Below are 17,024 nucleotides of genomic sequence, written 5' to 3' on the forward strand. Positions count from 1 at the left end.
AATCATGCTCATCCTTAATTGCATCAATAGTTCTAACAATCATTCTTTAAATCATCAGATTAGAGATGATCAGCTATTTCAAACACTGCTTAGAATTGCACATTTTAAAGGATGGGTTGACCTGGTTTTCTTTTCTAGTCGTGACTCCATATTTTAGATACTTCTGTTTATGTGCTCAGAGATGGCCAAGTTCTTCTTTGAGATTGTTTGTATAGGATAAAATGGGGGCACTTATGTGTAAACAAATCTAAAAAGGTTGACTCCATTAGGAACACAAATTAGAATTGCCTAATCCCCATAATACTCCCATAATATGTAATAATAATAATAATCAGAACACTTCATATAGGTTTTCTCATTGCATAAATGCAAAAAAGAAATAGGTCTCATGGTAGAGTTCACTTTCTAGCTTTTCTCCACAGAATAAATCAAGATGAGGCTAAAGGGGATACTCAATATCCAGTGACACTAATGATCTTTTGTGAACAAAAAGGGAAACATGTCTTTGATTTACATAAAATATTTGGACTGTAAGAATAAATAAACAAAAAGTGTAAAGATGGCTCTCAGGAGGCTTATCTTACTAAAGGTTGTGAAATGATAATGACATCCTTCCCAACTTGCTTGGCAACCTATTTCTTTACAGCAGAACCAATAGGCATGTCCTGAGGTAAGCCACCAATTCCTAACCCTACCTCCCCACCACCCGCCCCCCCCCCACCGTCACTGAAATTAATTTCATTGCTCAGAACAAGAGCAATAAGATAGAAAGAATGAAAATGTAACACAAATGTAAAATACAGACTGACTTTTTATTGCCTGGTTGTTGGACTGGATAACATGTTTAGGAAGTTTATGTATAACCTGATTCTCATCCAGAACATATGGATTTTCCACATCTACAGAACAGGAGCAAGAAGCAGCTCTCCCCTTGGGCAGGCTTGCTGTCCTATTGTGATGGGTGCTTGTACAACCTGGGAGCAGCCATCAGATCTTCCTTTAAAGCCAACACAAATCATTAGAGGAAAAACAAATTGTATAATCCAGTTCAGAGACATCTGACAGTCATAAAGTCTCTGTTCCTGCTTTCATGCTCCCAGGAAGCTCTGGATTTCAGTACTGTATAGTATCCCATCTTACAGAGCTCACAAAAAGATGGTTTGGTCTTGAGAATGACAATGACAAGACCGCCCAGTGGCTGTTACTCCAGACCTGTCTTCACTCAAGGCCTCTCCTCTACTGTCCATCCACAATTAGCAGCTGGCGGCTCTATGGAATTTCTCTCTCCAGATTTTCTAGGTGTAATTATAGTTTCTCATTTACAATGGAACATTACACTCTTTTTGGAGCTACTTCATATACTTGGCAGCTGACTAAGGTGATCATATGTCCTGTTTTTCTTTCTGTCTTTAAAAAAAAAAACAAAACAAAAAAAACAGGACAGTTCTTTGTTTTTGCTGAAGTTTGCCGTTTCTCCTTGTTACTGATGTGCAGACTCCTTTGTGCTGACGGCCAAGAAAATTCTGGACTGCTGCCCTGTTTGCCTCCAGAGACTGATGCAAAGTCTTCAAAGTAAAGTCAGTGGTTTTTTTTTTTTTTTTTTTTTTTTAAATAGAGTTTACCAGAAACAAGACATCTTCATGCTTATGAGGACCTTGCTGTCTACTGCAAAACATTCAAAGACCGACAGCCTGGACTTGGCCTCTCTGAGGTTTACAAATGCACTTGAAACCACTTGAAAAAAATGGTTTTGCAAGGACAACAATGAAGTTAAGCCCCAATTTTACTTTATTTTATTTTTTTAGTTTATCATTTGGTACCAATAGAAAATGTTTAAAAATATTTTCAGTTGGATGTTCTTTGGGAAAATCCTGAAGAGGACTTTCTATCAGTTCTCAGTAAAAGTATAATCGTGAAACAATTTGTTTAACCCAAGTTCTCCTAAACCTATGTATTTTGCTACTGTCACGGAAAAGACTATCAAATTCTATGTGATAGGCTTTAGTTAAGTGAAGCGTTACAGCCTTTATCTTATGTGCACTGCAAAGAATTTTCCTGAAGCCTACGCACCTACAACTCTCTTATTTACCTAAGACCTGATCTACCTAATTACTGAGATAGAAGCAAACATATCATCCATTCTTATCCTCCAGACCTTTTGAATACATTATCCACTTATTTGGTATTTCGCTCAGGTTTAAATGAGTCATTTAATAACCCCTGTTCACAGCAAGTTAAGTTGCAACCAGCTGGCGTCCACAACTCACAGGTTGTTAACCATTCCAACCAGCATTGGACCGCACACTCCAGAACTTCCTGAAGGGCATTATGCAGCTTTGCTCCAGCTATCATGGCAGGAGTTTCAAACAAATCTGTGCCTCAGGTAATGAAACGCCCGTGAGAACTATAAGGGTTTCAGAAAATAGATGTCAGCCTCTTTTCTAATGACCGGAAGGGCTATTGATAAAGCTGTTTGAGACTGATTGTTATCATAGACTGAGAGGCTCCATTCAACTCATGATGCCTTCAGGGGCTCAGCAAAAAGCACAACTGCCAGAATCCACAGAAAGGTCATTTTGTTTGAAAGGTCAGTGGCACTCAGGAATGGAGAATAGATGGCAGAGTGGTTGTGAAGGAGTACAGAAGACTTCCACATCAGTCCTGCACTCTCTATATTTTTAAGAATGCCTTTTATTTAATGATATCACTTCTCTACTAGTTTTTTTAAATGGAATTTACCGCTTTCTAACTTATATAAATGATTATTTACACGCTTATTTTTTATGATTTGTCTAGCACTTCACCTTCTGCCTGGAATTCCCAATCCCAATCTCTACCCTCACTAGTCTACTTGGCACATAGAAGGCACTAACACACATGGTTAAATGAATATATGTAGTGCGTGTTCATTTTGGAAAACTGAAAAATGTAGAAATATATAAAATAATATAAAGGAATGTATAAGATTGTAACAGTCATTCATTTATCTTAACCCACCAAACGACATCGTTAACATTCTCAGAAGGCTCATACACTTACTTATGGATCTAGGCATCGATGTGAATACATCAAAATTAGTATTTATCAAGCCCCCCTCCATTTATTTCTGCGACTCCCCAAAGGGGTACACACCCATTCCAATGTTTCAGGCTGAGTCTTAATCTACATCAATCGTTCTTAGCTGGGTTGGTTCTGTCCAAACCCACCCTCACTCACCTGGGGACACTTGATAGTGTCTGGAGCCTTTTTTGGCTGTCACTGTTGGGGTGGAGGGTGGCTGTGCTACTGGCATCTAACATATACAGGACAGGGATGTTGTTAAATTTTTGACAGTGCATGAGACAATCCCTGTAGCTCCTCTACCCCATCCAACCCCAAATATCAATGGTGCTGATGTTGGAAACCCGGATCTACATTTCTCCTTTCGTGCTCTGTCTTCTGGTAGTGTTCTCCTGGTTATGAAGTGTCCTGCATTGCTGCCTCTCCTCGATATAGAAAGAGCAGGTCTTGCCAAAGGTTCCATCTCCATTCCTGTCAGCATTTCCAGATGGCCGGTGCTGAGAAGGCAGCTGTGCAAAGACTATGAGAAGTGCCTCCTCACCCACTCTGTGCTATGCACACGGTCACCATGGTCCATAGGCATCTGTGTTGTGCCAGAGTCTCAAAGAGATTAACTTCTGACTGTCATTTAATGCTTGGATGTTCATGAAGTTGGTCCTGAAAAATAGTTTGGGGTCTCATTTCTCTAACTGTAAGAGTTCAAACTGAGTTCAAGGGGCCAGCTTGAAGAAACCATTATCTTCATCAACATTTTTCTTCTGGCCCTGCTCAAACCTGAAACCCCTGCCCCTCCCCAGCTCCAATTTGTAACTGTGAGTGTCCAGAGATACTGGGAGAGAAGGACAGAAGAAGATGGATAGTTATCTGCAAAGCAGCATTTGGCCTTGGACTCTCAAAAATGCCCTTTGTGTTTGTTTTACTTTTGCTCTCATTTCCCATTAAATTTTTCAAATATTCTTTTTCAGAAATATAGCAAAGCTATTATTTTTTAATTAACTCACATCCTCTTTCATGTTTTCAGTAGCCTTATACAATTTAATTTACTTAAGTTCCTTATGTTCTTTATTAAATATATTCCTGGGAATTCTGTGCTTTGGGTTGCTATTGTGAACTACTTTTTAAAAAATAATACATTTGAACATTTTGCCGACTATAATATAGATTTTTATATAAATGTGAATAGCTACATATCTTGTTTCCAATGACTTTTAAACTTATTTTATTAATGGCAATGCTTTTTCAATTAATTCTCTTGGATTTTCTGTGTACTCTATGTCATCTGAAACTAGTGAAAATTTGTTTTCTTATTTCCAGGACTGTTTTAGTCTATAAATAACCTTTGTGCAAAAATAGAATAAAAATGTGCCTTATATAGGCTGACATCTCTACATAGGTAGCTGGTTTAGTGTGTGGATAGAGCCTCTATGACAAGTAGTGCTTCTTCTTCAGGGCACAGGGAGCCCCACCCCAGAGGACGCAGTGCACTGAGCAGAACAACAGCTATGTCTCAGCCACTCTTCACTTCTGTGTTGGAGCCCCAGATGGGGAATGACCTGTTCACGTGTAGGAGGGGGTCCCACTCAGACCCCTTCATTTGAGTTTTGCTTTCTCCCCCCATTCCATATTTTATTGCTTTGGTCAGAACTGTAGAACAAAATTTAATAGTAATGGTGATAGTAGTTGCTAATTGATTCTTTAATATTATTAAGACTGCATCTAGTATTTTGCTATTAAGTGTGCTTACTTGAAATAGATATTCACTGATTTGAGATAGATACGGGTTAGTATTCATCTGCATAAATAAATCAGTGGTCTTAAAATTTTCCAATAGTGACCAATTAGAAAATGGCAAATAGAGGGGCGCCTGGGTGGCTCAGGTCATGATCTCGCAGTTCGTGAGTTCGAGCCCCATGTTGGACTCTGTGCTGACAGCTCAGAGCCTGTAGCCTGCTTCAGATTCTGTCTCTCTCTCTCTCTACCCCTTGCCCACTCACACTCTGTCTCTCTCTCTCCCTCAAAAATAAACATTAAAAAAATAAAAAAATAAAGAAAATGGAAAATAGATCCCATTAATGATAGCAAAGAAACATATTAACTAGAAAGAAACTTAACAAGAAATGTGCATAATATATATGAAGAGGATCAGAAAACTTTAGGGCAGGCCATTTTAAAAAGCTTAACTTAGTGGTAAGACATTCTAATTCCTAGTTGAAAGAACTCAGAAGTTGAAAAGATGATCAATTCCTCATAAATTAATATATAAATTCAATGCATCACAAAGAAAAATCCCAGGAGGACTTTTATGTAAATGGATAAGCTGATTCTGTGCTTCATTCATCAGAGTAAATGACGTCTCCACTATATAGTTGAGACACTTTAAAGGTGGTGCTCGCCCTATGAAGGTTCAGTGTATATAAAACTATAATAATTTTGAAAGTGTAACACTGGTGCAAGAAAGGCAAATATATTAGTGTTACTGAAAAAAAGTCTAGAAATACGTGTGTGTTTATAAAAACTAATATATGTATATATGAATGTATATATTAGCTCTCCAAGTCAACGACAATGTTAAAATAATTGTCTATAAATTTAACATAAAATAGGCACCTCTATCTCATATCACATACATACTGAATACAGAATAGATTTAAGACCTCAACATAAACTAAAATATAAAAGAATTAGAATAAAACATGAGTGCTTTATATATATATAAAATGTAGGCTAGGCTAAAGTTTTCTCAAGAAAGATATGAAATCCAGAAGCAATGTAGAACAAAACAAGAGCTTTATAAAAATGTTAAAATTTGTACTAGGTAAATGATATAAAATATAAAGATATATGACAAATTACAGATAGGGATTTAAAAAAGGAGCATACATAGTGGGGAAAGGGTTAACACCCTATATATATGAAGCTCTCCCACAAAGTAATTATTTAAAGCATGATGACAAGGAATTTTTAGGAATAATCTCTTAATCATTAATAATTATAACAGATGAGGAACTAGGGCACAGAGAGGTTAAGTAACTTGTTCAAGTTCACACAGCTCGGAAGTAGTGGAGACTGGATTTCAATCCAGGCAGTCTCTCTACAGCTATACCCTGAGACACCACAATTTCCTGCTCCTAAGACTGAGGCTAACCAGTAGTGGTCAGTTTGGGGACAAAGGGATTTCTCATATACTGCCCATGGGAATCTAAATCGACACAAACATTTTATAGGGAGATTTGGTAAGAGTTCAAAACATTTACCATCTAAAACATGTTTTCCCTTCAAATCACCAGTCCTCCTTATTCTCATTAGTGCACAAGGACATATCTGTGCTGTGGCATCATTCATAATATATTTGGTGTGTGATTGGATAATTTTCTGTCTCTGTCACTCTGTGCATATAAAGTTTTACTTATAAAAATGAATCATATTGCAGATATGATACACATATGTGCATGGGCACATTAGCCCATTTATCTATTTCATTGGAGAGTTCTGGAAGGATGCATACCAACCTGTTGCTAGCACTCTTCTCTTGGGAGCTGACAGATGGGAGATGCAGGTTTGGTTAGGGATGGGAACTTGGACTTATTAATATATAGATTTCTGCGTTGTTAGATTTTTGGTGTGCGGCTGTGATAAATTAGAAAATAACAAAAGCTCTTCTTTTAGTCATAGATTTTTATTTTTATTTTATTTATTTATTTTTTAACGTTTATTTATTTTTGAGACAGAGAGAGACAGAGCATGAACAGGGGAGGGGCAGAGAGAGAGGGAGACACAGAATCTGAAACAGGATCCAGGCTCTGAGCCGTCAGCACAGAGCCCGACGCGGGGCTCGAACTCACGGACCGTGAGATCATGACCTGAGCCGAAGTCGGACGCTTAACCGACTGAGCCACCCAGGCGCCCCAGTCATAGATTTTTAAAGAGTCTTTAAAAAAATAGAGGAATGAATTTTGAATCTTACCTATTGTTTTATTTTTCCTTATTATGGAGATGACATGGTTTTTCTTGTTTGGCTGATTGATTTGAATGTAATATTAATAGATTGTCCTAATGCTATATAGTCCTTACATTCATAAGATAAAGTCATTTTTTTCTTTTAAAGCTTGATGTTCCATCAATATATGCTTAAATTTTATGGCTAGTATTTATTTAGAATTTTCAGATCTATTTCCACATATAAGATAGGTCTATAATTATCTTTGTAATATTCCTGTTAGGTTGTTACAGCATTATGCTGGCTGTATAAAATGAAATTGGTACCTTTCCATTTTTTTTTCATATACTCTGCCAACTTTGTATGGTGATGAAATTAGATGTTAGTTTAAACTTTGAGGGAACTTACCGGTAAAATTAATTTTTATAATTCATTTTTCTTAAGGAAAAATAATTTTGACTTCCAGTTTTTAGTTCTGCGTGTAAGGAGGTTGGAAGTTGTCACCTGTCCTAAGAACAACTAAAAAGCTGAACAGACTAAAAAAATCCACAACTCTTTGCCTTCATATGAAGAGAGGGACATAGGGCAAACTACTGGCCCCAAGCTTGGAGACAATGACCGGGGAAATAGGGAGTTGTGGCTTACCAGAGCAAAGACATACGAGCGGAAACTGTTGCAGGAATCAGTGCTGAGGAAGAAAAACCTAAGCTGTAATTGACAAATTGCTGAAAACTCAGGACAGGAAATCCTGAGTTAAAAACTCCAGGGAGATCCAGTCACAGCCCCCCACCCCACCCCGCCTGCCCCAAGATTGTGAGTTTTATTTACCTCCAGGAACTCAGATACAGTAAATGTTGGAGAAATCCCCTCAGATTTCTGGCAGGGGGAGGAGAAAAAGAACCGTTTGAAAACTGCCAGAGTACTCTGTTCCTATTAAGGCCTGCCTTCATTGTAAACCAGTTAACCAGAGCCTAACCCACTGGAGTACTTCCAGAGCCTAACTGACCTAGGAAAGGAAAATATCCAACTCCAGCCCACTCTAACCTTCTATGTTGGAGAAGGGAAAGAGCCAAATTTAGCCTACTCTGGCTATCCTGTTCCATCTGAAGGAGGAGAAAACAACAACAACAACAACAACAACAACCCAGGAAACACTTGTGAAGTTTACTGTCTAGAACCGTAGGCTCACTAAAAGATTGAGACCTAGTCATAGGACGATAGAATGCTTCCTCCGATCCCATACCTCACCATCACATTACTAACAGACTATTTATGGCAGTCTTTTGCTCAGCTATTAAGAAAAAAAAATTACAAGGCATACCAAAAGGCAAACAACACAATTCAAAGAGACAGAATACGTATCAGAACCAGACAACCCAGAGATGTTGGAATATCAGACCAGAAATTAAAAATAGCAATGATTAATATGCTAAGGGCTCTAATGGTCAAAGTAGACATTATGAAGAACAGATGGGCAATGTAAGCAGAGAGGTGGAAACCCTAAGAAAGAAGCAAAAATAAATTCTGGAGATCAAAACACTGTAACAAGAAATGAAGAATGCTTTTGATGGGTTTATTAGTAGATTGGACACAACTGAGGAAAGAATCTCTGAGCCAGAACATATATCAGTAAAATCCTCAAAAACAGAAAAACAGAACAAAGACTTAATAAAGGGGCGCCTGGGTGGCGCAGTCGGTTAAGCGTCCGACTTCAGCCAGGTCACGATCTCGTGGTCCGTGAGTTCGAGCCCCGCGTCGGGCTCTGGGCTGATGGCTCAGAGCCTGGAGCCTGTTTCCGATTCTGTGTCTCCCTCTCTCTCTGCCCCTCCCCCGTTCATGCTCTGTCTCTCTCTGTCCCAAAAATAAATAAACGTTGAAAAAAAAAATTAAAAAAAAAAAAAAGACTTAATAAAAAAAAAGAACATAGTATCTGAGGACTGTGTGGCAACCATAAAAGGTGTAATATACATGTAATGGGAATACAAGGAGAAAAAAGAGAGAAAGGAACAGAAGATGTATTTGAAACAAAATGGCTGAGAATTTTTCCAAATTCCCTAAGCATATCATTTTCAAATATGAAGAAAAAATACTGCAAGAAGCTAGAGGAAAAACCACCTCTACCTATAGAGGCACAAAGGTAAAAATTACATCCAACTTTTCTCAGAAATTATGCAAAACAAATCATGCAAGCAAAGTGGAGTGAAACATTTAAAGTGTTGAGGGAAAACCCCCCACCAACCTAGAATTCTGTACCCTGTGAAATTATGCTTCAAAAGTGAAGGAGCAGAAAAGATTTTCTCAGACACATACACAAAAAAATTTGAGGGGACTTGTTGCCAGCAGACATGACTTGCAAAAAATATTAATAAAATTTTTAGAGAAGGAAAATAATATAGGTCAGGAACTCAGATCTACATAGAGACAGGAAGAACATCAGAGGAGACATAACTGGATGTAAAATAAAAACTTGTATTTTTCTTATTTTTTAATTGATGTAACATAACAATTTGTTCAAAACAATAATAGTAACAATGTATTTAGATATATATGCTTAAATATATTTGAGTATACATACACACACAACCAAAAAATACATATGCTTATGTATGCTTGTATGTAAGTGAAATAATTGACAGCAATCATACAAGACATAGGAGCAAGGAATTAGGATTACTTTGTTATAAAGTAATCGAACTACATGTGAAGTGGTATAGTGTTATGTGAAATGAACTTTCATGAGTTTAAATGTATATTGAAAACTCTAGGTCAATAATTAAAAATCTAAAAAGAAAAAAAGTATAACTGATATATAAAAAAGGAGGGAAAATGGAAATTAGATAAAATGAACCAATTCCTTGAAAGACTCAATCTGCCAAAACTAACACAAGAAGAAATAGACAATCTGAATAGACCTGTATCTGTTTAAGAAATTGGATCAGTGATTAATAATCTACCCAAAATGAAAGCAACCGACTCAAATAAATTCACTGGTGAATTCTACTAGATATTTAAGAAAAAAATTATGCCTATGCTCTATAATTTCTTTCAGAGGACAGAAGCAAAAGGAATATTTCCTAATTCATTCTATGAGGCCAGCATTAGTTTAACACCAAAACCAGACAAAAACATTATAAGAAAACTGCGGGCCATAAAAACCAATATCTCTCATGAACATAGCTGTAAAGATTCTCAACAAAATATTAGCAAAGCAAATTCCAAAGAGCAAAGAAAGAATTATACACCACAACCAAGTATGATTTATCCCAGGTATGTGAAACTGGTGAAACATTTGAAAATCAATTAATGTAATCCATCAGGGCAACAGGCTAAAAAAGAAGAATTGCATGATCATATCAATAGATACAGAAAAAAAAAAACATTTGACAAAATCTAACAACATTCATGATAAAAATTAGGAATAAAAACGGGGGAAGTTTCTCACTCAACTTGATAAAGACTATTAAAAAAAAAGTCTAGAGCTAACATTATTGGTAGTGGTGAGAAACTAAACGCTTTCCTACTAAGATCAAGTATAAAGCAAGGGTTGGCCCTTCTCAACACTTCTTTTCAACACTGTACTGGAAGTCCTTGCCAGTGTTAACAAGTCAAGAAAAGGAAATAAAAGGCATATAGCTTGGGAATGAAGACATAAAGCTGTCTTTGTTCATAGATGACATATCGTTAATGTGGAAAATTTAAAGGAATCACCTGAAAACTCCTAGAACTAATAAACAATTAGAAAACTTGTAGGATACAAGGTTAATATATAAAAGTCGATTATGTTTCTGTATACCCAAAAGTAACAAGTGGAATTTGAAGTTAAAAACATAATTAGCACACCAAAATAAAATACTTAGGTAAAAATCTCACAAAGTATGTTCACAATCTCCATGAGAAAAACTATAAAACCCTAATAAATGAAATTAAAGAACTAAATAAAGAAAGAAATACACCATGTTCTTGGATAGGAAGATGAAATATTGTCAAGATGTCAGCTCTTCCCAAGGTGATCTGTAGATTCAATGCAATCCCAATCAAAATCTCCAGCAAGTTATTTTATGGATAATGACAAACTAATTCTAAAGTTTATATGGACAGACAGAAGACCCAGAACAACCAACACAGTATTGAATGGAAGTACAAAATTGGAGGACTGATACTACCCACCTTCAAGACTTATGTAAAGCTACTTAATCAAGACAGTGTGAGATTAGTGAAAGAATAGAAAAAAGAGATCAATTGAACAGAACAGATATACCAAAAGTAGATCCTGATAAATATAGTCAACTGATCTTTGACAAAGGAGAAAGGGCAATGAAATGAGAAAAGGTAGTCTCTTAAACAAATAGTACTGAAATAACTGGACATCTACATGAAAAAAAAAAACGAATCTAGGTACAAATTTTACACACTTCACAAAAATGAACTCAAAATAGATCACAGATCTAAGTTTAAAAGTCAAAACTGTAAAAGTTCTAGAAGATAACAGAAGAAAACCTAGATCATCTTGGGTATGCTGATGCCTTTCTATGTACTATACCAAAGACATTACCCATGAAAGAAATACTTGATAGGTTGCATTTAATTAAAATTAAAAACCTCCTCTCTGTGAAATATAATATCAAGAAAATTAGGAGACAATCCACAGACTGGGAGAAAATATTTGCAAAAGACATATCTGAAAAAGGATTATTACCCAAAATATATAAAGAATTTTTAAAATTTAATTATAAGAAAACAACACAGTTAAAAATGGGTCAAAGGTCATAACAGACACCTGACTATGTATGTACACAGATGGCAAATAAGCATATCAAAGATGCTTCACATTATATGCTATCAGAGAAATGCAAATTCAAACAACAATGAGATACTACTACACACTTACTAGAATGGCCCGAAATCCAGAACACTGACAGCATCAAATGTTGGCAGGAATTCTCATACATTGCTGGTGGAATGCAAAGTGGGACAGCCGTTTTGCAAGACAGTTTGGAAGGTTCTTTAAAAAACTAAACATACTATGGGGCGCCTGGGTGGCGCAGTCGGTTAAGCGTCCGACTTCAGCCAGGTCACGATCTCGCGGTCCGTGAGTTCGAGCCCCGCGTCAGGCTCTGGGCTGATGGCTCAGAGCCTGGAGCCTGCTTCCGATTCTGTGTCTCCCTCTCTCTCTGCCCCTCGCCCGTTCATGCTCTGTCTCTCTCTGTCCCAAAAATAAATAAACGTTGAAAAAAAAAAATTAAAAAAAAACAAAACAAAACTAAACATACTCTTACCACATGATCCAATAATCATGGTCCTTGATATTTACCCAGATGAGCTGAAAATATATGTTCACATACAAACTTATACATGGATGTATATAGCACCTTCATTCATAATTGCCAAAACTTGGAAGTAACCAAGATCTCTTCCAGTAGGAGAATGCATAAATAAACTGGTACATCAAGACAGTAAAATAGTATTCAATTCTAGAAAGAAATGAGCTATCAAGCCATGAAAAACACATGGAAGGGCATTAAATTTATATTACTAAGTAAAGGAAGCCAGTCTGAAAAACTATGATTTCAACTATATGACATTTTGGAAAAGGCAAAACTAGGGAGACAATAAAAAGATTAGTGGTTTCCAAGAGTAGTAAGGTAGAGAAATGAATAGGCAGAACAGAGGATTTTTAGGTCAGTGAAAATACTGTCTGAAAATATGATCTTATAATAATAAGTTATACTTTTGTTCAAGCCCATAGAATGTAAAATACCAAGACTGAACCCTACAGTAAGCTTAGACTTTGGTGATTATAATGTGTCAGTGTAGGTTCATCATTGGTAAAAATGGTGACTGATATTGATAATGGGAGATGATTTGCATGTGTGGAGGCAGAGGGTGTATGGGTAGTCTTTGTACCTTCCTCTCAATTTTGTAAATCTAAAACTGCTCTTAAAACTAGTCTTCAGGTTTTTTGTTTTTTATTTTTGTTTTTGTCTCTGAGTTCCTCTCTCTTCCTGAATTATTGGTTTCATCTATTTTCCTAGACATTCCTATTTAATCCAATTTTTAAATTTTGTACATAGTAGTCTCTTATGATTTATCATTCTCTCCATATATCATAGCCTTTAGTAATCTAATTGTTATTTCTATTGTTTTATTAATTAGATTGTTCTAGAAATTTGCCTTTGCCCTTTCTTTCTTCCTTAAGAACCAGATATTACTTTTTAGGGTTCAAATGACAATATTTGCTTTGATTTACATTTTTTGAATATTTACTTTTTGATGTTACTCATTAGTTTGTTTTCTTAAAGAAACTTTTTAAGGAAATATGCCTGTTTTATTTTCCTTCCTTAGATTTGCTGTACAGACTCAATGTTAATAATCTCATTTTGTTTATATAAAACTGGTCATCCACAAAGTTAAAATTATGCCATTAGCTACTGTCCCTATTTCATTTAGAGTGGCAATTCTAATGAATATGTAAATATGGTGATTACTTTTAGAACAAAATACATACATGTTTACAAATAAGTAGCTCACTTTTTTGTTGTTATTCTTACAGAATCATGGAGGCATTAAGTGGAACTGATTTATGGAGTTGGTTTATGAAATAAAATAGTTTACTTAAGAAAAAAAAAAAAGCATGCCAGTATCTTAATAGAAAAGGCTAGAATGGGAGAAGGACTTTTTATCCCCAACTAACACCTATATAAGTGAGGAAGACAAAGGACGTGCATTCACACAGGGTAAAAAGGCACTTTGTGAGCTAGAAGTTGCATACTTCCGCATTTCTGAGGCAACTCCCTACTCATGGTGTTTGTTTCTCACATGGTGGCTGCCAAATCATTTCTGAGTATTCAGTTCTATTAAATAGCTGAAGTCCTCCATAAGAGTCGTTCAGAACAACCATCCCAGGCTTTTAATTCGTTCATTTGTACAGTTAGGTGGAGAGATTTAAAGTATGGTTTGAAAGGTGCTGCCTTTTTGGAAACAGCCTGAATTCCAGATAAGAGAAATACCATGTGTTGCTACAAGAAAACACTGAATTGGCAAAGGGCTGTCAGAAGGTTCTCAGCTTGAGAGTCAGTCAGGATTTTGCTTTGTCTTGACTCCAGGACTCTAGGATTGTAACTATGGGATGTAGTTAATCTGAATTTCACCATCTTCAACTGATAATGAGAATGATACTACTTACCTTATAGAGTCCTTGTGAGGATTAAATGTAAACTATGTGTGTAACATTTTTAGCACTCTACATAAAACACTTTTTAAACACTGTTGAATAGTGATAAATCTATTTTTAGTATGATGATGTGACTATTATTTCAAAAAAGATCCAATATCTTTTGTGATTTTCAACTGAAGGCATCCCTGACATTCCTCAGTCACATCCTTGGCACGTTTCTGTCATTCAGCACTGTAATTACTTTTACAACACAGGCAATTCTGTTCCACAAACATTTACCAAGTGTCTGTTCTGCTCAAGACTAGAGACTAGGTGGTGGAGATAAAAGAAAGAGAGAAATGAGGCTACTTTCTTAACAAAATGTAGAGTCTTATCCATAGATCCACAACCTGATTATTTGACCCAAACAACTGTGATTAGCAAACACCCTATGTCCAACCCTGTCCTTTAAATTCAATTTGCCTGGGGCATTATTCCTCTGAGTAGTATGGAATTTTACTGCTCTCATCCATTTAACTTGTCTTACTTTTATGTGAAATCAGATGTGAGAACAGGAAGAACCTGGGAAGAACTTTTGGCCCTTCAATGGCCAAAGTGGAAACAGTGACATTTTATTAAAAATGAAGAAGTTTAGCAAAGTGTTTAAAAATAGAGTGATATGGGAGCTCAGCAGGTCATGGAAATACTTTCAGAGGAATTTGCAGGAGAACTCTCTTAGGGGGTAAAGATCAAAGATCAGCCATCCACAGCGTAAAGGGCACAGCGTTTTTCATCTTAGCCTGTTTGGTATCATAAATAAACAGGGTGTTGTGTGCATAGATCCTTGTGGCTCTCAGGATTTGGAAGGTAAGGAAACATACTATCTATATGTGAAAGGAACAGGATAAGAATGTAATAAACTTTCAGATTTCAGGGGTGTAGGAAGTGGGCTTCCATTCAATATTTACATATAATCCTCCAGGATTCAGTGAATTACTCTTTCCTTTCTGTTGTGACATGTTTGATTTAAAAGGAGTTCAAATTCATCCATTTGAAACAAAAATACCTCTGCTGTTTTTCTTTTCTTTGTCAGAAAATATGACAGTCAGCCTTTAAAATTAGTTTATAAAATCATGATTTTCACATATTCATTTAACAGCCTCTTAGAATACAACATACAGTGATAACACAAAATAAATGTGTAAAGGTCAGAATTTAGGTTAGAAAATTTCAATTTTCTTTTGTGAATGAGTAAGGAAGGACTAGATAAGGTATGTAAAATCTCTGGTACTCTTCATGAACTGTACATAGAAGATATCCTCCTGACAAATAAGGAAAATCTGGATTAGACTATTTTCAGTGATCTGTGGACATGTGTCTGCTTGTGTGGTATGATCTCAACAGAGGCAACAAATGGATGGGCACAAAGTTTAGAATATCTATTTACTCTGGTGTTTATGCAGTTAGGGAATGCCCGTGTTGTGCAGAGTTTTCTCTGAAACAGTATTTCTGAGATATTAATTGGTTTTAAATAACTCTAAAGGATCTAACTATTAAACAAGTTTTAATAAGTTAAACGGTTTTGCTCTAAGCTCTGTAATATGCAATAAATTTTATAAATTTCCAAAAATCAAATGTGATATCCATTATTTCCTAAATTTTTTAATGGAGTTGTGTGTGTATACGTTTTTTAGGTTGTTTCCCCCCCCCCCCAAGAATATGCTACTTCAACACACAATATGATAGATATAGTCCTCAAATTATTGACTTATTAGAATTTCTTCCTTTTTTTTCTAAATGTTTGACCTTCTCAATTTTGTCCTTGATAAAATTACAGAGTAGAGTCACAGATAATCTGCTAGCATTACTTCATGTGACTGATTAAGTAAAATGTTAATGTGAAATCACTCTGCAATATTTGAAGTATAGTGTTTCTTAGAGGGAATATATGAGATTACTCTATGCTGGTCAGACAACTGCAGAATTATATATGTCCTGAGGAATGGATTTTAGGAAATTTATGTCAAAAGAGTACATTCATAGAAAACAACATGATAATGAAGGACATTCAAAGCCTTCTAATATGAAAAATATGGAAGGAATTGCAAACATTTAACTGGAATACAAGAAGATTACTTAAAAATGACTACTATTTTTGAACGTTTGAAAGGATGACATATAGAAGAGTGATTACATATGTGTCACAACAGGTGAAACTCGATCTCATATAAAGGCATAACTAGATTGCACATTGTTTTCACTCCACATGAAGAGAGATACTTTCTTGTAGTCAGAATTGTTCAAGAATGGCTATGTGCAGAATTGTTCAAGAATGGCTATGAGGCAGTGGTGTTCAGACTTAAACTCAGTAAGTGCCCAGCAGCAACATTATAAAGGGACACAACTAGCCTTAGTTAATAAGTTGCAGGATGAGATGACAAATGGAAGCTGAGGTGGTGTATGGCCAATCTAATGGGAAGCTCTTTTCTTAGTAGTTGTAAATATGAGACTCAAAGAGAAATAATCAGCAAACCCTAGAGCAACAGATGCTCAGGGACTCATAGAAGCAAAAAAGTAAGTGAAATCCTTAAGTGGACAAAAGGAGAATTGTGATAATGTTGTTACACTATTAGAGAATACTACTTGTCCTTCCTTGTGTCCTCATGTTATTTATATTTTAATACCCTGCCCATTTATCAAGTAGATTAGTTTTCTATTGCTGCTGTATTAAATTACGACAAACTTGGTGGTTCAAAACAATAAAAATTCATTATATTATGGTTCTAAAGGTCAGAAGACTGAAATGGGTCTCACTGGGCTAAAGTCAATGTGTCAACAGGGCTGTGTTCCCATCTGGAGGCTTTGCATGAAATC

Source organism: Lynx canadensis, chromosome B2 (assembly GCF_007474595.2).
Source record: "Lynx canadensis isolate LIC74 chromosome B2, mLynCan4.pri.v2, whole genome shotgun sequence".
Classification (NCBI taxonomy): Eukaryota; Metazoa; Chordata; class Mammalia; order Carnivora; family Felidae; genus Lynx; species Lynx canadensis.